General features: G+C 41.2%; 2 pseudogenes; one reads left to right on the top strand and one right to left on the bottom strand.

Moving 5' to 3' along the window:
• Positions 1-21,407, top strand: part of LOC142424072 (uncharacterized) — a 783,158-nt pseudogene that overhangs the window by 756,039 nt on the left and 5,712 nt on the right.
• Positions 883-1,159, bottom strand: LOC142424688 (non-histone chromosomal protein HMG-14 pseudogene; annotated as a pseudogene).

The following is a 21,407-nucleotide window of genomic DNA, read 5'->3' on the forward strand; positions in this document are numbered from 1 at the left end:
TATTACTGCTGTCTACTTTACGCTCACTTTATTACCTCTGTTTATGCTCACTTTATTACCTCTGTCTACTGAGAACTGTTTTTAAAGGAACACTTTTTTTTGGTAACTGGCATTTTATTGGTTGTTTTGAGATCAGTATAGAGGCATTATGAACAATTAGTACATAATCCTTAATGCATGTATCCGAATCCTAAAATGGCATGTAGATAAAATTTGTTTCTACATTCCAGTGACTTTCCAGCTTTAAATTTAAAGGCAAATTTTAAAAAAGAGATTATCAAGTACCATTATCTTCAAATGCTGGTAAACCTACATCTTAAGTTCCACTAATTCACAATTCAATGTCACACACTACACACTCAAATGTTCAATCCTTCACAGCAGGTGACAATGTAATCAGGAAAACTGAACTACCACGACCAAAGGTGTTACAGAATGCACAGTTCTGAAGAAAGCCATGATGGCAGAATGCTTTTCAGACACAATTCTATTAAGAGAACAAATGTAGAAACAAAATTTTAAATGTTCAAGTCATACAAATGCATGACAGTGACTCCAACTTGCTATTAAGTAGGCTTTGTATTAGGGATACAAAAACTTCCCCCCATTCCATGGAATGTTATGTTGACACCCAAGACAATTCTTCCCACACTTTAGACCCCACTATTTTCTGGTTGTACTAAAAAAATAAACAACCAGTAAATGATTTCACATCATAACAAAAAGCATTTACACTAAAAAATGGGATGAATTGGGATTACCTTCTTTAAAATGTTTCAAGAGCTACTAAAAATTTGCATTTACAAAATAGTTGATAAAAACATTCCTCTGGATTGTACAAGAAGGGAGATAACAGGGCCCACTGATAAGACATGATGAACATTAATCAGACTTGGCTTCTTTTTCTCCTGCTTTATCAGAGGCTGCACTCTCCTCGTTTTTCCTTTCTCCCATTTTCAGCAGGTAAATCTTCTTTAGCTACTTCTGCCTGTTTTCCCTTTCTTTGCACTTTTTTGTACGAAGATTTATCCTTTCCTGGTGCCTTTTTTGGCGTGGGATCCGCTTTTGCAGGCGCAGGTTTCGCTGACAATCTGGCCGATCTCCTCTTCGACGACTCCTTCACCGCCCCTTCGGCCGAGCTGACCTTCCTCTTGGGCATCTGGGCTGTGGGGAGGGCGCTTGCAGGATGCCTTCGGACCGCGGGGCACCTAGAGTCTTCTCGAAGCTGAATTGCCTGGCGCTGCCGCTCTTCCCGCCGCTGCCCGAGCCCGCCAAGTCCGCGCGTTCGTCCGGGTGCAGAATAGGTGAGATGGGCTGTCACTGGACCGCTGTGCCCCGCCCTCCGCTGGAGGTGGCCGCCACCCCTCCCCGCCATCTCCTGGGGCTCTGGACCCGGGAATGGGGGGTGGGGCGGGGCCCGGAGGCTGCTCCCGCCTCTCTGCTCAGTTTGTTTAAAGCCCAAAGCAACACTTCATGCTCATTTTATTACCTCTGTCTACTTAGAACTGTTCTTAAAGGACAGACTTATCCCATTCAATTTTTTGTTTGTTTTTAATATGATGTACTTTCTTCCTGAATTGCTAATTAACAAAAGTCTAAAGTTGGGAAGCATGCCCTCCACCCACCACTTTTCTGTCAGTTTGTCTTTCTCTCAAGGCTTCTGTGTTGTTGTGACTCAAATGCAAAGGTGTTTCAAATGCAAGCAGGGTCACCCAGAGTGAAGAGTTTTTGGCGCAACTTCCAGACTAAGAAGACACTAATAAGAATGGATCAGTTGCCACTCCAGGACCTAAGCCTCACTCCCAGGCCCCTCCTTCTAGTAGGCCCTCATTACCTCCAGGCCCCGCCCCTTCGGAAAGACACCCCCCCCCCCACACACACACCCCCAGGTGATGCAATTTCCTGCGGAACCCAGGTCCTCTGACTTAGAAGGTGCAGCGTGAGTGTCCCACGAGGGTAAGTGAGCCTTTGTTTCTATGCTGATCCTAGGCTCGGAGGCCCCTACAGTCTCAGCTGTGTCCCGATCCCCACGGATATTACAGTTCCTGATTCCTGTCTGCCCGCGTTCCAGGTCGCTGGGAGCTCTTGGGATATTTCCAGTTAACTCCTTTCTGAGCCGATTACAAGACCTTAGGCCCCTGGAATCCTCGGGTTCCCCTTTCCTGCTCAGATCCGCTCATTCACCCTCAGGCCACAAAGGCCTGATTGAGGGTGCGTTCTTGCCTAGGGCCGTTCCCTCCAGGTCAGGTATGCGAGCAGGGGACCCCAGAGTGGCCTTTACTGAAAGGAGAGGCCAGCCTTGCAGTCATCAGGCCACCCCACTGATGACCAAGGTCTGCATTAGAGCTTAACTTCTCAGCACCTTGCTTCGCAAAAGGGCACAATAGCAGTGACGGCCCCAAGTCCCCGCACAGATTAGGTCCTCAGGTGCATTGCAGAGTCCCACATAGAGCAAACCTCCACTGAACGCTTTCTGAGCAGGAAGCGAGGGCCTGGGAGTGTGGATTACCTTCACCTCTCTCCAGGCAGCCTGGGGAGCCGGGGGAGGGGCGGTCCTTCTTAGAAGCTTACAGGCCTGTGTGCCCTTGATGAAGGTCACCAAACTGAAGACAATACATGGGGTCTCCTTGCCATCCCTTATCAGTCTTGCCGTGACTGCATGGGTCAGAAGGCCCTGGACCGATCGGAAGTGTCTGTCATTGTGATTATTGATTGGCCACCAATCACGCTTTTGTGAGTTTCTTTTGCCCTGCCCCTCCCCCACACCCTCTTTATTTCACATCTCAATTGTGAACCTGGGAAGCCATTTCCACCTCCTGTTAGTGGTTTTCCTCATCCAGATGATGTGTTTGTGTCTTTGTGCTGCCTTTTTCATTTAAGATTTAACAAATGTTCACTTTCAACCATATTTAAAATGGGGTCTCCTTTTTACTCTAAAACAGATCTTTCCTGTGTGTGCCTCCTCAATCATTTCTGCCCATCAGAAACTAGCTTGTGCTGTTTTAGATTGCAAAAGGGACTCCAATATCAAATATAATTTAAGGAGAACATTTATTAAGTCTTAATTGTGACAAAGAGAATACAAAGAAGCAAACAGACGTCACCTGGATGACGGAGATCATTAATGTAGTTCAAGGAATCATTCAAGTTGGGAATCTAAATAATATTGGAACTAGGAAATTCACAAGTTTATGATTGATGGACGATCAATACATCATTGTTATAAGTGGGACTTCTGAAGCAGCGACAGGACCATAATTGGGGCACCTACAAGACTGGTCCAGGGCCATCTAATGTAGGCAGTCAGAGCTAAACTTAAGGAATATAGGACACCCTGGATTGGCTGGAGAATGATGGAGGTTGTCCACTTTCCAAGTTCCTCTGCCTCTGGGCAAATTTAAGCTATATCCTTGCTTAAAGATATAGGCTAAATCTATGGAGAGACCATTCAATTGAACTTTAGGCAGTCACTGCCATCCATAGACCTTCATTAGCTGGGGTGTTACGTCTTTAATCTCTGAGACAGCTCCTGGGACATGTCTCCTAATCTCTGCTGATGCTGCAACTTTCCACTTGGAGTGTGAAGTCTCACTTGGGTATGTCTCCCCAAATAAACCTCACTTCATGGACGGAGTCTGTTATTGGCTCACTTCTCCTTAACACTGCGCTCTTCAATCCATTGCTACCACCCCCACACCGTCCCTCTTGGCTCTTTGAGCATGGCTGGCCTTAAAGTCCACTCAATTTTTTAATAGGGAATTGTGATTTCCTTTTATATTCTCTTTATTTGCAGAATCCAGCAATTATTTATTGATGTTTCAGGTCCTTTTATGGAGTAATCTGGAGAAAGAATAGGTTTTCTTCACCTATAAAGAGTTTCAGTTTTGAAAATCCACAAGGTAGTTCTCTCTCCTGTAGGGTCACTATGAGTCAGAATTGACTCGACAGCAGTGAGTTTGGGCTGTGTGCATGAATATATTTTAGTGACACATGTCCTCAAGGTCAGCACTTTTTTGTTGTTTTATTTTATTTTCACAGTGACATAGAATTTAAATCAGTCATTTAGTGACAGTGACATAGAATTTAAATCAGCGGTTCTCAACCTGTGGGTTGCAACCCCTTAGGGGGTCAAACTACCCTTTCACAGGGATCACCTGAGACCATGGGAAAACATATTTCCCATGGTCTTAGGAACCGAAACACTGCTCCTCTGTCTCCAGGCAGGTCCACCCACATGCAGATACGCCCACATATGAGTACACAGAGGTAAAGACTGTTAACCCATGCTACACCATGATTCAAGACAAAATTTCATTTATTTGTAATTAGAAATAAATATTTCAGAACATATAATTACATACTGTTTTGTGATTAATCACTATGCTTTAATTACGGCCACTTTGTGCAAGGAAAATACATCCTGCATATCAGATAATTACATTACGATTAATAAGAGTATCAAAATTACCATTATGAAGTAGCAATGGAAATAATTTTATGGTTGGGGGCCATGACATGAGGAACTGTATTAAATGGTCGCAGAATTAGGAAGGTTAAGAACCGCTGTCCTAGTGGATACAGAAAATGTTTCTTGCAACCAAATTCTAAGTATGTAAATTATTTTTATCCTTTGGATTTTTTCCTTTTTTAACTGTTTCTTTTTCAATTTGATTGAGTTTACTGTGTAGAACTGTGTCCCAATGTTAGCTCCTACTTTTTAAAAATTGTGTTATAATTGTTCCTAGTACAAGGCAACATCCAGATATACAATTCTCATATATAGTAAGATACCATCTTATTTAAAATAGGTGACGATTTTCTCTGTCCCCTGCATGGTAGTACTTAAATTTTCTTACCTTTTATACAAGTGTTCTTGATAGAAGGCTTGTTTTAGTCTCCAGTTTATTGTTCTCAGGTGCACTCCAGTGCATTCTGTTAGTGATGCCATGGGGCCTTAAACTTTTCCTTATGGTTTCTTGCTGTAATCTCTATGTGAACAGATTGCCACCTCATGGGACTCACTGCTTTCATTTCATCACGTTGCCGATCATTTAACCGCCTGAGCAGTAGGGCTTCTTCACTGACTAATTTAGATTTGCCAAGCTGACATGTTTTGCATTATGGACACGATGATACTTTAAAAAAAATATTTTACTATTACTGAAATCATTTTATTGGGGGCTCGTAATCCTTATATACATCCATTGCATCAGCCCATTTTGTACATTTGCTGCACCATCATTCTGACATGGTGATTCTTTTTTTTTTTTTTTTGGAACACAACTGAAAAAGGTTTAATCAACAAGTACTAACAACGCCAACTAATGGAACACAAGCTGCTTTTGTTTCGATGTTTGGTTGGAGCTCCGATGCAAAATTTTCTCTACATTTTGCATCGAAATCCAATTATGTTTACTGATGTGGTCAAGCACCAGGGTTCCACTGTACATAACTGTACTTATTTGTTTGTTTGTTTTTAACATTTCATTAGGGGCTCATACAACTCTTATCACAATCCATACGTATACATACATCAATTGTATAAAGCACATCTATACATTCTTTGCCCTAATCATTTTCTCTTTTTTTTTTACATTTTATTAGGGACTCATACAACTCTTATCACAATCCATACATATACATACATCAATTGTATAAAGCACATCCATACATTCCCTGCCCCAATCATTCTCAAGGCATTTGCTCTCCACTTAAGCCCTTTGCATCAGGTCCTCTTTTTTTTTCCCTTCCCTCCCCTCTCCCCTCTCCCTCATGTGCCCTTGGTAATTTATCCATCGTTATTTCGTCATATCTTGCCCTATCTGGAGTCTCCCTTCCCCCCCTTCCCTGCCGTCCCTCTCCCAGGAAGGAGGTCACATGTGGGTCCTTGTAATCAGTTCCCCCTTTCCAACCCACTCACCCTCCACTCTCCCAGCGTCGCCCCTCACACCCTTGGTCCTGAAGGTATTATGCACCCTAGATTCCCTGTGCCTCCAGCCCTCATATGTACCAGTGTACAACCTCTGCCCTATCTATCCCTGCAAGGTAGAATTCGGATCATGGTAGTTGGGGGGAGGAAGCATCCAGGATCTGGGGGAAAGCTGTGTTCTTCATCGGTACTACCTCGCACCCTAATTAACCCATCTCCTCTCCTGAACCCCTCTATGAGGGGATCTCCATTGGCCGACACTTGGGCCTTGGGTCTCCACTCTGCACTTCCCCCTTCATTTAATATGGTATATATATATATACACATACATATACACATATATACATACACATATATATACATATACACATATATATCTCTCTTTTTTTGCATGATGCCTTATACCTGGTCCCTTTGGCACCTCGTGATCTCACTGGCCGGTGTGCTTCTTCCATGTGGGCTTTTTTGCTTCTGAGCTAGATGGCCGCTTGTTCACCTTCAAGCCTTTAAGACCCCAGACACTATCTCTTTTGATAGCCGGGCACCATCAGCTTTCTTCACCACATTTGCTTATGCACCCATTTGTCTTCAGCGATCCTATCATGGAGGTGTGCAGTCAATGATATGATTTTTTTGACATGGTGATTCTTAATGAGAATTATTTTTGTGTTTCTGTGCACAGAAATTTTTTGTTTTAGTTCATTCATTCATCAGTATATGAGGAGCTTTAACACTACAGAAAACTACAGGACTCTAAATCCATGACTTACCTCACAGAATGGGTGAAAACAAATTCCGTCTTTCGGGGTCCTAATCTGAATAATTTTGCACTTTTAATCATGCCATGTTTTCTTTAATCATGTTTAAAAGACTTGTTTTATTCAGCAAGGCAACTCGCTTGCCATTATGTGCCCTTCTCTTCGGTATGGGTTTAGAGTGTGGCCGGGTTATTAGACGTTCATTGTTTTCCAGTACGTACACACACATCATCACTGTTTGAAAGGTGTTCACAGCCGTTAAGGAACCTTCATAAAGCTGAAGAGTATTTCTTGTGACATTTCCCCTATTACAAATGTTATATTCATAGCTAGGAGAGAGAGGTGCAGAATTACAAGACACATTCAGCACTTCTCTAAGGCAGCTGCCTTTCTAGGGTTTGTTTACAACCTAAATGAGATCACACCTTTCATACCGGCAGTTAACACCTTCTTTTCTGTCATCGATTTCTATACTTTCTCTTAAATGAAAACTGGCTCTGACCGAAGTGATGATCTCTGAAGACAAATAGTTCACACACAGATTATTTTAACTTCTAAGGAAGTCCGATACTTGAATTCATACATCTCAGGACTTTGGAACATAATCATACAAATAGAGATATTTTCTTGAAGAAACTATGGAACTGAGAATTCCCAGACTACAACAGGAAGCCCACCCTGACAACACATCTCTCCCTGCCTCAGAGCCTGGTTCTTGTGCTCACTTGATCATAAGCACCCCTTGTAACCCATTCCTGAAGGTAGGGTTTGTTCCTGGGTTCACACTGACTTCCCTCACTGTGTCTCACACGGTAATAGCTGGCCATGTCCCACATTCCAGCTATGGATTTACATCCTTGGCACCTTCTGTGTAGATGACTAATCAGGGCTTCATGAAGTCTGCATATTCTTAGCATAGCGTCAGGTTTTATGTGGCAATCCACTGCAAGCCCCAGGATGGCTGTTCCAATAAGCAAGGCACCTGGAGGATAAATTATATTGATGTATTGATCATGCTGAAGTAATTCTCGGTGATTACCATTTAATCTGTCTCTAGTCCTCCCTTTATTTCCCAGTTTGAGCTCAGACCAAGTGATCTTGGAGATATTATTTGAGGTACTGAAATTGGGACAGATGGGGATCTCAGATCAGGCTATGCTGTAGGGAAAGATAGTGGATCATTCTTCGTTGGATGTTTTGTGCTTTCTGGAAGGTAAGATACCCTGGAACCTGGGCAGGGGTTGCCTATCGTAGGCCAGGTACCCTCATCCAGTAGGTATTTAAGGGAGGAACCCTGCGTTTTGCCTCTGGAAGCCTCTGAGGTTGAGCTCAAAGGTATTCAGCCCTGGGCCATCATCCTGATGATGAAGCATCCACTAATCACTTCTGCTAATTTGTCCACACCAGGGCCTCACTTTCACTCCAGAGTTCATTAAGAAATCCATGTGCCCAGGGAGCCTGGTCAGCATTTCACAGGTTAGGTCAGAGAGGGGTAGGTCTGCTGTTTTTATCACGAGTAACTCTTTGAGGACTTACTTCTTCATGAGAGGAGAACCACAGTGTGCTCTGAGGGGGAGTTCCTGGCCCTGGACACACGGTGTCCAAAGGATTGACATATTTTCAGTTTGGGATGAAAATGCAGCCCTACTTAAATGAAATATGTCTTGTGAGGTTAATTTGTTGGCTCACACCAATCTAAAGGATGCACAGTCAAATATTTTAGGGTTATGAGTGTACACTGGTAGAACAGGTATACAAAATAATTCTCTGAGCCCTTTACCTAGGTCTGAGAAGAAGGCCAATGTTGGTTTTGAAAAATGGATTCAATGGTTCCAATGTATGTTCCACCTTTAATTTTCTGCCTCCTGCATCTTTTGTGACCTGAGTATCTCCCGGGATGAAGGCAGGGAAGAGGTCGTTGACAAAATAACCAGTAATTAATATGCCTTATTTCACATGTAGTGACTACATCTTTGAGGAAGAAACCAAACCAGATGAAATTAGGATTTACAAATTAGTAAATCAGTACAACTGAATCCTCAATCACCTTCCTTATTGGGTAACACATCCGTGCATATGTCTAATAGCAGAGGAGATTGCTTGACACCAGGGCACAGTAGAGGTGAGATCCACGACACCTGTGATATGGACATGCTGTTGTTTATCATATAGAAACATTTATAAACCACTTTACTTTGCCAACTAACAGGAATCAGATGCAAATGATTTAATAGTTTACTGAAAATGTGCCTGTGATTCCTGGTTTGGTCTGTCCACCTACCTTAGTTCCTTACATTTAGGTGAAATCTGAAAGAAAAAAAAACAGTGCCACATACGTAATTAGCAATGAGAGTTAGATTTGGGTTGAATTTAGTGTTGTAGAGTGCTAGAGCCAGAGTCTGTATGTTAGATTGGAATCTAGGTCCTAGGATTAATGTTCCCTGTTCAAGAATAAGCGTCAATGGATAGAAACAGAAGATAAATGTTGCGAGTTAAGTGTCAGATGTTGGTGGACAGATTAAAGGGCTTTATATTTAGAATGTGTCCTTCCTAACAGCTTATGTTTGGGGTTGCGTAGGGCTTATGTATTATGTATAAAGATGTAGAGTTATAATTTAAACAGTACAGTTTGGGAAGTTGGTTTTTTAATTTGAGGCTTCCAAGTTGTGCTCGTGACTTAAAAATTTGGGATAAATGAAATTGGTTGTGGATATCAAGGAATGCTCAGGGTGTTATAGTCATCCTGGATGGTAAGGGGCTTTTCGGTTAGTTAGGAGTTCAGTGTTTGAGGAAATTATCTGTGTGTTGTAAGGACGTTCAGCATGTTAAAGTGTAAGGGTCTGTTTGGGAGATGTTCCTTTCAATTAATGGTTTGTGAATTAAGTACCAAAAGTTATTTTTTCATGTTGAAATGTGGCCTACAACATTTTTATACTTATTAGCTATTATGTCATATCTTGAATCTAGTATAAATATGATTGCTGATTTATGATTAGAAGAATTTTAATTTCTCTTTGGAAGCCTCTTTTCTTCCTTAACAAATCTTATTCTGATAGCTGTAGTTTTAATGTACAGTCAATTTTTAATATCTATGGTGAGAGTGGATATTTTTGTACTTTTTCTGAGGTGGGGTGATGTTGTTTCTCTTTCCTCTTAGAAATTTCTCATTCCTCGAATGACTTTGACCTTCCCCCCCCCCCCAGGAATGTTTATTAGCATATTAATATGTTGAACTATGTCTGCTTTATTTTAGATTTGTAGGGGTTTTTTTTCCTTAACATTAAAATCCTTTGAATTTGTTTCCTATGTTTTGTGTGTCTATTTGGATAAGTAATTCTTTTTTTTTTTACATTAATTGCTATATTACAGTGCTTATTTTTCTTATGTTAAATCAATTCTAGGACAGATTTCAATTAATCATGGTATATAATTATTTTAATGTGTTGTCTGAATCAGTTCCTAATATTTTAAACAACTTTTTCTTTTTTTTAATCATTTTATTAGGGGTACATACAACTCTTTTCACAATCCATACACACATCAGTTGTGTAAAGCACATTTGTACATTCATTGCCCTCATCATTCTCAAAATATTTGCTCTCCACTTAAGCCCCTGGCATCAGGTCCTCCTTTTTTCCCCTCCCTCCTAGATACCCCCCTCCCTCATGAACCTTTGATAATTTATAAATTACTATTTTGTCATATCTTGCCCTGCCGATGTCTCCCCTGACCCACTTTTCTGTTGTCCATTCCCCAACGAGTAGATCACATGTAGATCCTTGTAATCGGTTCCCCCTTTCCAACCCACCCACCCTCTACGCTTCCAGCATCGCCACTCACACCACTGGTCCTGGATTCCCTGTTTTTCTGTACATCCTCTGGTCTAGCCAGACTTTCAAGGTAGAATTCGGATCATGATAGTGGCCTACAAACGGGCTTTGGGTTTCCACTCCGCACTCTCCCCCACTCATTCACTATGGTAAGATTTTTTGTTCTGTTGATACCTGATACCTGAATGCTTCAACACCTAGTCATCACACCAGCTCATGTGCTTCTTTGGGCATGATCAGCTTTCTTTATGACATTTGCTTATTCACCCACTTTGTCTTCAGCGATTGTGTTGGGAAGGTGAGCAGCATAGAATGCCAATTTAATAGAACAAAGTGTTCTTGCATTGACGGAGTACTTGAGTGGAGGCCCAATGTCCTTCTACTACCTTAATACTAAACCTATAAATATATGCACATAGATCTATTTCCCCATCCTCATATATAAATATATTTGCAAATATACATGTCTTTATCTAGACCTCTATAAATGCCCTTTGCCTCCCAGCTCTTTCCTCTATTTTCCTTGACTTTCCTCCTGCCCACTATCATGCTCAGTCCCCATCAGGGTTTCAGCAATCCCTCTTGGTTACATTGCCCTTGGTCATGCCCTACCAGGCCTCCCACCCCCTCCTCACCACGAATTTGAACAAGTCTTTCATGTAGATCCATTATCAATATTTGGCTACAGTTTACTTGAAATGTATGATCTTGGTATCAGGTTATTACTGGTCTCAAAGAAAATGTTAGTAATTTTACTTTCACAAACATTGTTAATATTTGCACCCAATAAACTTGAACTTAAGCAACAAAACATTAATCTGTCTACAGTTTATCCTTGAAGTTTCTCAGGAATTTAATTGTGATTCAGTTGTTTATAGCCCTTCTGAGCATCCTGAAACCCACACAATTCTCATAGATCACTTGCTCTGGCTGGATCCTCTGATCTTGCAGCTGACCCTTCAGTGTAGACGGCTACGTGATTTACACTCCCCTTGACAGACTCACACCTTAGTGACTGTGTGCTGACCTCACACTAGAGCCCAAGTTTGGGAAATATTCTGTCATAAGACATGCTAGGTGGATCTTAGAGAATTTCCTCAGCTCACCTCTAGGAGAATTGTCTAAATCAATGAGGGGTAGGAATTCCTCAGTGATTTTGTCATTGCTTTGTTATACACACACACACACACACACACACACACAAAACCTATTCCTTCTTTTTAGTAAGAGAACTAATGTTCCAGCAAATGTCACATGAAAAATTTGGCATTGGTTACTATGGAAATAACATTTTTAAACATAACTAACACACTGACTGGAATTTTGTGCACGTGTTGGGTACTGATTAGTGGTTTCTGAGGTGGTTATTGTTGTTAGGTGGCATTGAGTTGATTCCACATCATAGGGACCCAGCATACAACAGGAGGAAACACTGCCTTCTCCTTTGGCAGACTCACAATTTTGGATGAACCAATTGCTGCCATCCCTGAGTCACTCCATGTAGTTGGGGATTCCTAGTTTTCCCTGCCCTTCCACTTTACCACATACACTATCCTTCTCCAGGGACTGCTCCCTTCTGACAACATTGTCCAAAATATGCAATGTAACTCTTACTCTCTTTACCTCTAACTCGCACTTCTTCAAAGACAGACTTTTTCGTGCTTTTGGAGACCAATGATATTTCAGTATTCTTGGCCAGCATTACAATTCAAACAACTCAGTTCTTCAGTCTTCCTTATTCAGTGTTCAACTTCCACATACATATAAGGCAATTGACAATGCCATGATTTGGGTGAGGTGAACCTAGTCTTCAAAGTAAGATCCCTGCTCTTCAACACTCTAAACTAGCCTAATAAGGCATATTTATCCTATACAATGTATCTATTAATATCTTGACTGTTAGTATCAACATTCTGGTTTTTTGGGTATGTTTTGTATAAGCTAGCAGTATTTCTGGAAGGAGTTAAAATTTAGTCAAGGTTAAATTAAGAATGTTGCTCAAAGAGGGGCCTGGAAGCCAACGTTACTCTGTAACCAACCAATGTAAGAGCCCTGCGTTTAAGCCTGTCAAGACGTGGTGGAATGATGAGCCTTATATTCAAGGTATGCTTGATGGCTGGTGTACATGAGAAAGTTTAAAACAAATTTTACTTTTCTCTAGTAGCCTGACTGGCTGATTAGTTTTAGAGATGCACTAATCTGCACCCTTTGTCCTATAACTGCAACCTCACACAACCCTGCCTTCAGAAACACCCTGGGGGTTGCAGAAGCGCAGTGCCAATGATATCCAACTAGCCACTCAGGCTACTGCCTCTCTAGTTCATCGCAGCATTGCCTCTTCCCACCATGTTCATTTTGTTTTCCCGCCAAACTAGGTTCCTGGTGGAGCATGTTTCACAAGCTCAAGCCTAGGCACTAGCCTTGAACCCAAGCCAATGACACCTCTCCTACAGTCTATGTTGTTTGCTCTCTGTCAGCATTACCTAGAAAGCTTGGAATCCAGAATCTAGGCCAAGATGACACAATAGTTGATCGGTCATCTCTTTCCTGGTTCTCTCTTGTACTTTTAAACTTCTGCCCTCACCTTGGCTCTTTCTATGACCCCTCTACATACCCCTTTACTTCCTTGACTGTAGGCTGCAATCTTTCCCAAAGGCTTTAAAATTGGATGTCTGTAAACACAAGAGCATAAAAGAGTAGCAAATAAAGGTTTCCCTGGCTTGTTTTCTTGTTTAGGATAGCTCTGTCTTGGCTTAGGTACCTCTAGGATGTCCTATTGGTGTCCCTCTGTCTCTTGCTGTCCACCTGTACAACAAATTTCTCTAGTTACCAACTCTACTTTGCATAAATGGACTACCCAACCATAGGCAGTTCTTCACAATAAATATTGTAAAGAACACACAGGATGCAAGGGGGTAGGGACAGGTTAAACTTGATGAAAAGCTTAGCATGGGTTAGAGTGGTGTGACCACTTTCGCCAGATATGTCAAGGGTTATGGTCTGAGGTGCAATACGGGCTGGTAAAGAACGTTCTTCATAAAATACTCCGTTCTTCAGTTAGATTGGTTTGAAAACATGATATTTACCTTCAATGGAGATTGAAAATTTTGAGGCCTTATGCACTTTATTCTACGAATAAATATTGTATATATAGGATGTGGATCCAGCGTTGAAAATGATATTTCAGAAACTAGTAAAATTGTTCCGTAAAGATAGAGTGGACTCTTGTTTAATGCAAACACCCTCAGATGGGAGCATGGTTTTGATCCCAAGGGGTGGGGGTGATCACTATTTAGCACAAGAAGTGTAGGCCAAGAACCTGACATGCCTTTCTTAACATTGATTCCACTTCTGTTTCAGAAAAAAGAAATATGGTCCAGTCTAGGGAGTTAGAAATCTCTTACTACTGCCTTGCACATTGAAGCATCACAAGGAAGAATTTCAACTTCTGGTTGGGTTATTAACCAAATCCATTGACCTGACTCCAAACAGGGTGAGCCACTCTGGGGTTTCAGGAGGTAGTGCCGGGCAGGGAGCTCGAGGGGAAATAGGAGAGCACCAGTGTACAAGGACCCAGGCTGTCCTGATAGTCAGGGTCCGAGGTCTTTGCTCATCTTCCTGAATGAGAGAATTCCCTGGGTAAGTAACTGTTATAATTGTATTTGAATTTAAGTTCTGAGCACTCCAACTTACAAAAGGCTCATGGCATAGTAGTTACAGATTGGGCTGTTTGTTAACTGCAAGGTCAGCGTTGCAGAATTACAAGTCAGGGTGTCTACTCTTATAAACAGTTAGTCTTGGAAACCCACAAAGGGCAGTTCCATCTTCTCATAGAGAGTCTCTGTAATCGGAATACACTTGATGGCAGTGAGTAGGGTTTTAGTTTTGGGTTGCTGATGACAGTGACAACTCAGTGTCTATTTGCTGTGTCCTCACTTTGATTAAGCTTCCATTAAATTCTCTCTGATCATTCACCAAGCAGGTAGATCATCTTCCCCGGGGTTAGATTGCCTTCGAAGTAGATTGCCTGCACTTCTTTCCAGCCAGCCCCACTCCACTTGCCAGCCTAGGTGTATCCTTGATGGAGGTCAACTTCCTGAGTACAGAACAGGGGACATTGTCATAAGTGTTACCTTGACTGGCTTTGTGTAAAGGCTCTGAATCTATCTTGTAAGTACCTCTATCTAATAATGTGCATGTGCTGATCATGGTCCCATTCCTGCTGCTGAAGTCCCATCTGTACCTGTAATGTATTAATCTGTCACCGAACGTCATTTGTGACTTGCATTTTTTTGTATACCCTATTTATTCAGGGTCCCGGCTATGAATCCTCAGTAGTTATTTTGACCTCGTGCTCATGGCCTCCCTTAATATATGATGTGTGTGTTGTTGTGCGTGCATGTGTGCGTGTGTATCTTTTGTTATCTCTTAAGTTTAATAAATGTTCTCCTTAAATTACATTTGGCATAAGGGTCACTTTTCTACCCTAACACACAATTTAGGATCATAACACAGTTCTCAACACAGTTCTTCTTTCGGACATTATCTTGACAGACATAAATGCGGATAAGGTCAGGCCCTGCAGCCTCCTGGTTTCTATCCTGAATGGGAAAATGTTACAAAGGATTTTTTGCTCTGCCCATAAATTCTCACTCCGCCCCTTAGCCTCAGACCAAATACACTCAGCACTGTGTAGGTTGGCAAATGTAGTTCCCCAGATAAATACTCATACGTACACCACTTCACCTACTAACCTCCTGGCCAAAGGCACTGAGCTCTCTTGTTCTGTGGCATGGGAATCCCACTGCTCTGTCTCAGTGTCTTGGTGCTGTTGCCACCCTGTCTCTGTATCTGCTTCTCCCCAATACTTTCTCTCTTGTGTCACAGTTCTCTGTCTTCTGCATTGAAGAGTTTCAATACCAGAATCTAGCATGCAAAGGCCCCACTCCTGGCTCTCTTTTTTAGATGGTAGTGAGATCCTAATTTCTGTCTCTGAAATGGCTCAATTAAACCTGATGTGATGTCCAATGTGACTAATTGACAGGTTAGGTTGTTAGACATCTTATTTGCCTAACTACAATGGTACCAGTCTATTGTTGGGGAAGCTGCCCATCCTCTTAAACCCGAAAAACCAAACTCAATGCTATCAAGTTAACACAGATTCATAGAGAGCTTATCTGACAGGATAGAACTGCCCCTGTGGGTTTCAAAGACTGTATCTCTTTAGCAGAGTAGAGAGCCATGTCTTGCTTGGGAGAAGAAAGTGCCATCTTTCTTTTGTGGAGAAATATGTGGTTTCCAACTGCTGACCTTGGGGTTAGCAGCCCAACAGTCACCACTATGCCACCAGGGCTCCTTTGCTTCATTCACATTGGCGGGCGACAAACCCACGTAAATATTTGGAAGGAGTTAAGGGACCACAGCTAGAAAGACTGTGTACTTGTGTAAGCCAACGAGCAAATTCCATTAGGTACTACAAATAATGCTGCATTAAATCATTGCTTACCTTGGGATTGAAAAGTGCACTCATTATGGGGGGATATATACTTCTTATTTCTATTAAAAATATATAAATTTCAATCTAATATGATATATACGTGTTTATTTTGGAGCCCTGGTTTTGCCCCATGTATTAAGAGTTGGACTGCTAACCTCATAGTCGGAAGTATAAATCCCATTGGCTGCCTGTCTTGGCTTTAGTGTCTCAGAAACTCCATGCAGCAGCTTTATTGTGTCCTATCGGGTGCTTACATGTCTAACTCTACTTGATGGTGAGTTTTAAAATGTTTCTAAAGTGATTGTGCAATTTATAGTTCCTCTAGAAAATAATTTTCAATTTATAATAGCTTTTTATGTAGCCCATTTGAAATGTTTCCAAATGCTTTAACATAATCATCTTCAAATTTCATTGATTTGTCATTCTCCTTGAGAGTCACACAGTAAGAAATTGGTGGTTGTGTATGCTGTGAGATAGGGACCCAGCTCTTTTGTTTCTTCCTTTTGATATGTATGTTTGATTGTCCAATCTCTATTTTATAAAGTCATCTTTTATTCACATGTCTGAAAATTATGAATTTTAGGTTTTATTGCTCATGGTATAAGCATGGTTTTGTCACTCAATAAGGGCACCATTAACAGTACTGGGGACTTTTTGTAGGAAGAGGGACAGAACAGTAACAGCATCTGGACCTACAGGTTTTGTATTACTCACATTGTATTCTCCCATCAGCCTGCAGATTGTGCATCACCAGCAGCTTAGAGGAAAGAAGAAGTTCCTTATTTTGGTATTATTATTTCTGGGGTGTCTTCATGAAAGATTGAAATTTGTCAACATCATTAGAGCTGATCCTGATAAGACAAAAATAGAGCATCCAAGTTGCTGGCAGTGGTCTAAGCACCAAAGAAAATGAGAAATGATCAGGTGATTTTGATGTATTTTATCCTTTTCTGTATTTCCTACTGAAATCATAGGAACCTGTATAATATACCAATTCAGTTCATTGGAAAAGTAGAAATTTGAAACAGTAGAAATTATATTTAAACTTTGATTCTGATTTCAATATTGGGCTGGAGAAGATTAGGAATATGTTGATCATAGGAATAATACTAAACTACTGACATTGAGCATAAAATGTTGCTGAGGATTCTTTGGATGATATTAGCTTCCAACTCATAATTCATTATTCTATGGCCAACCCATGAGAATCATTCATATTAAGTACTATGCCTTGTTTTTAATGCGAAATAAGATCACATCTTTCAGAGAGTTCAGTATTCCATGGAATTTTTATCTGATAAGTTTCTTTATTGTTTTTTCCTGAAGGTGATATGTTATGTAATCTCCCAAACAGCAGCATCCTCATTAATGCATCTAAAATGGGCCTTGTAGAGCTTTCCTCTAGTTCCTAAGTGCTGCCGCGCCCCCTCCCCCCCACTCCCACTATCATGATCCGAATTCTACCTTGCAAGTCTGGATAGAGCAGAGTTTGTATACTGGTGCAGATAGGAGCTGGAGGCACAGGGAATCCAGGGCGGATGATGCCTTCAGGACCAGGGGTGTGAGTGGCGATACTGGGAGGGTAGAGGGAGAGGGGGTTGGAAAGAGGGAACTGATTACAAGGATCTACATGTGATCTCCTCCCTGGGGGACGGACAACAGAAAAGGAGGTGAAGGGAGACGTCGGATAGGGCAAGATATAACAAAATAATAATTTATGAATTATCAAGGGCTCATGAGGGAGGGGGGAGCGGGGAAGGAGGAGAAAAAAAAGCAGACCTGATGTAAAGGGCTTAAGTGGAGAGCAAATGCTTTGAAAATGATGAGGGCAGTCAATGTACAGATGTGCTTTACACAATTGATGTATGTATGGATTGTGATAAGAGTTTTATGAGCCTCTAATAAAACATTTAAAAATAAATAAAACGGGCCTTGTAGCAATAGTGGTTTAAAACTGGTTGATAGCTTCTCACCTCCTCTAACTATAGATGTAGAGGAGAATATCAGCCATCAGTACCAGCTCTGATTCCTCTATGGGAGAGCTTAAGCATACACCTGTACCCTCCAATGGTTTTCCAGTTCTGACAGCAGTTACCTTTACCACAATTCACTCCTTCTCAGTTCACTAGTTCTTTTCAGTGGCCACATAGAAATTACAGTACAGAGTCATAGGTTCAAGTTTTATTAAGTAACAGAATGTAACTTGGTATCAGAATCAATAGGCTACACATTGGGATTCATAGTAAGGAAACATTAGGCACATTTGCTCTTCTTCAGGGCAGGCCTGTTTTCCCTGTCCTGAACAGTCATCTTTTCTTCTAAAGATAGGCTCATTTCTTACTTCCATCTGTATAGGCTCCTCTCAGCTCCTTGAGGATATCCTCCTCTTGATCTTGCCTGCCTGTTCCACTATCTTGGCTGAAAAGCCCTCTCTGGACTTTTCGCCATTGACTCCTTTGCCGTGTCTTTTCTGCCCCGGTCATTATCTTCATTGGACGGCTCTTGATCCATAAGTATTAAAGTTCCTTTTGCAGGAGCAGCAGTAGACCGGTCCCTATGAAGTAGAGATATAAGCTGTTCTATGATTTGCTCTGCAGTATTTCACAAAACTAAATATATATCAAGTTAATAACTCTTCAGGATGTGGAAGCTGGTGAGTCCCAAATCCATAGTTCCAGTATCAATCTGGAGAGTGCTCCTCATTAATGTGTTTGCCAAGACTGATGAACCAGCTGCCTCACAAGTTGAAGTTGTTGAATCTGGTCAGATAGTAGGTTGCAGGGGTCAGGAACCCAAAGGGGAAGGTCACACAGCATGCTGGGGCTGACAGAGTAGTGGAAACTCCCAAATCAGGTCATACATGTAGCACTCAGTTGCAAGGATGTCAAGGAAATACTTCCCGTATTTCTGGAAGCTGGCAAATCTTCAAACCATTGGTTCATTCTGAACTTTGTGGCTGCACAGGATAACAAAACTAAATCATTAGGTCAGATGATAGGCCAATATCTCACTGTCCCTTCTCAACCATGCCTGCAGGCAGTTCTCTCTCTCCCTCTGGCTTTTATTCTGGATATGATAGCTTCTTTGGCCATCCTAGCACCTTCACAGCCTAGGTGAGATTAGGTGGGCTTCAGAGGTCAAGGCAATGGCAATAAAACTAGGAGGGGCCCACTGGTGAGCTTGTGATGACAGGTAGCAGGTCCAAAAGGACCCTGTAATTAAAGTGAAGGCAATACTGTCCACAGGTGGCTGAGGAGAATTTGTCCTAAAGTAAACTAAACAAGAGATGTTTTTCCTAAGGTGGCCTCCAAGAGCTTCGAAAGTTGTTCTGTACTCAGGAAGGTTTTGCCTTTGAGCTTTCTGTTCTTTGTCCTTAATTATAAGTTCTTGTTCCTGATCCCGACTTTTACTTTGTTCATTAGTAAACCACTGTAGTCTGTGAGTTTTGTGTGACCATAGCAATGGATTATCATATCCGGAAATAAGACAAAGAGTGGTGTGGGAGGAATGACTTGTGTAAGAATTGACAAAAATGTTGGAGAGCTGAGGTATGTTTGACCTTTCCCATAGGGATCAGCTCTGAATTGAGCCTGATGCCTATCACCACTGAAGGTACTAGAGCATCTTATAATGGTGATACTGCTAGGCCTCCTAATTCCATTTCACAATGTACTGTAAACTTGTTTTTTAATATAAACTGGTATGTGTTTACCTACTGTGTGCGAGTATAAATGGGAGCTATTTCTAGCTTATTCAGCTAATTTCACTCTTACACAAAATTCTAATTTTATGAGTGGATGCATTAATATTTCCAACACTGGATCAGGTCCGCTGGAATGACTTTGTGATTGTGGAAAACATTAAAGACAGACAGACAGCAGGCACAGGAGCTCCTCTTCCCATGTCGGGACTGAGAGATTGAATATATTTTCCACTGGATATATATAATTGCATTTACAGATCTTTCATTAGGCATGCACGTCATAGAGTTAACATACTTAGTCTATGGGTACTATTACAAGCAGGTAACAACAAAAAATCAAGGAGGTGAGTTACTATCTTTACCTAATGCTACTTGACCTCGAAAACCCCAATCGACCCTTCCCTTTTCCCTCCCCAGTGATTTGTTACATTTATATTGGGTTGGCTATACAAGATGATTGCTCTAATCTACAGATAACCTTCAGATATAGTGAAATAGTCTAGTCCACACAAATGATTCATCTACTATGGTAGCTGCTTTAAAACTGCTCCTTAATTGAATGTTAATTTGCTGGGGTCAGGGGCGGGTGGGCACATTAGTTGGCCTGGAGAACGTGTATTTGCAAACATTTCTATTTCAGAACAGTGGAGATTTTTCTATGAATAGGGCTAGTATCTCGTGCTTGTGGTAGCGAGTATAGAAATAAGGTCAAATACTTTCTACTAATTCCTCGGTTTACCACACACTATGGAATGTACTAGCACAGAATAGTTTTTATTTCTGTTTTGCTTTCTTTACTGTACAATAATTTTTTAAAAATCTTCCAATGGAAATTACTTACCATATATACTTGAATATAAGCTGACGTCAGTATACGCCGAGGTACCTAATTATTACCTGGGAAACCAGAAAAACTGATGGACTCGAGTATAAGCCGAGAGTGGAAAATGAAGAAGTTAATGATGAGTTTCAATAATCCAAACAAATAAAAATAAAAATACTAAAAATTGAGAAATCAATGGGGTAATATATTTAAATATTTATTTTTAACTAAAAAACTTAAATAAAAGGACAAGTCATTTGACATTAGTAAACCAGCACAGTAAGTTGAAAATAGGTTCAACAAGACCAATAAGATATTAACAATGATAGCTTAATAGTACTATTCCCTGAGCTCAATCAGCAACGAAGCTAAAATGTGAAGAGTTAAAATCCTTCAAAACTGGATCCCTAATCATCATCCATATCCCAATGCAGAGCTTCAGCTGGTGTGAGGTCATCATGGACGCTGTCCTCATTGATATTGCTGTCATCACCATCACTGCTGTCATTTTCACACAAAGCGCAGTCTTCACTGCCATCCATTGCATTACTAATACTACCACTGACTCGTGTATAAGCCGAACCCCATTTTTTCAGTACATTTTTTTGTGCTTAAAAACTTGGCTTATACACGAGTATATATGGTAATTAACTAGACTTCTCTGACTACAGGAATCACTGACATTCAACGATGTGGCTGTAAAGTTCACCTGGGAGGAATGGCTGCTCCTGAACCCTGCTCAGAAGACATTATATCAGGATGTGATATTGGAGAACTTTCACAACCTGGTTTCCATTGGTGAGGAGCATTCTAAAGTCATTGGTTTTTCCTATCGTATGTGTTAAAATCTTTGCAGTGTCTGTGGTG

Source organism: Tenrec ecaudatus, chromosome 13, assembly GCF_050624435.1.
Source record: "Tenrec ecaudatus isolate mTenEca1 chromosome 13, mTenEca1.hap1, whole genome shotgun sequence".
NCBI lineage: Eukaryota > Metazoa > Chordata > Mammalia > Afrosoricida > Tenrecidae > Tenrec > Tenrec ecaudatus.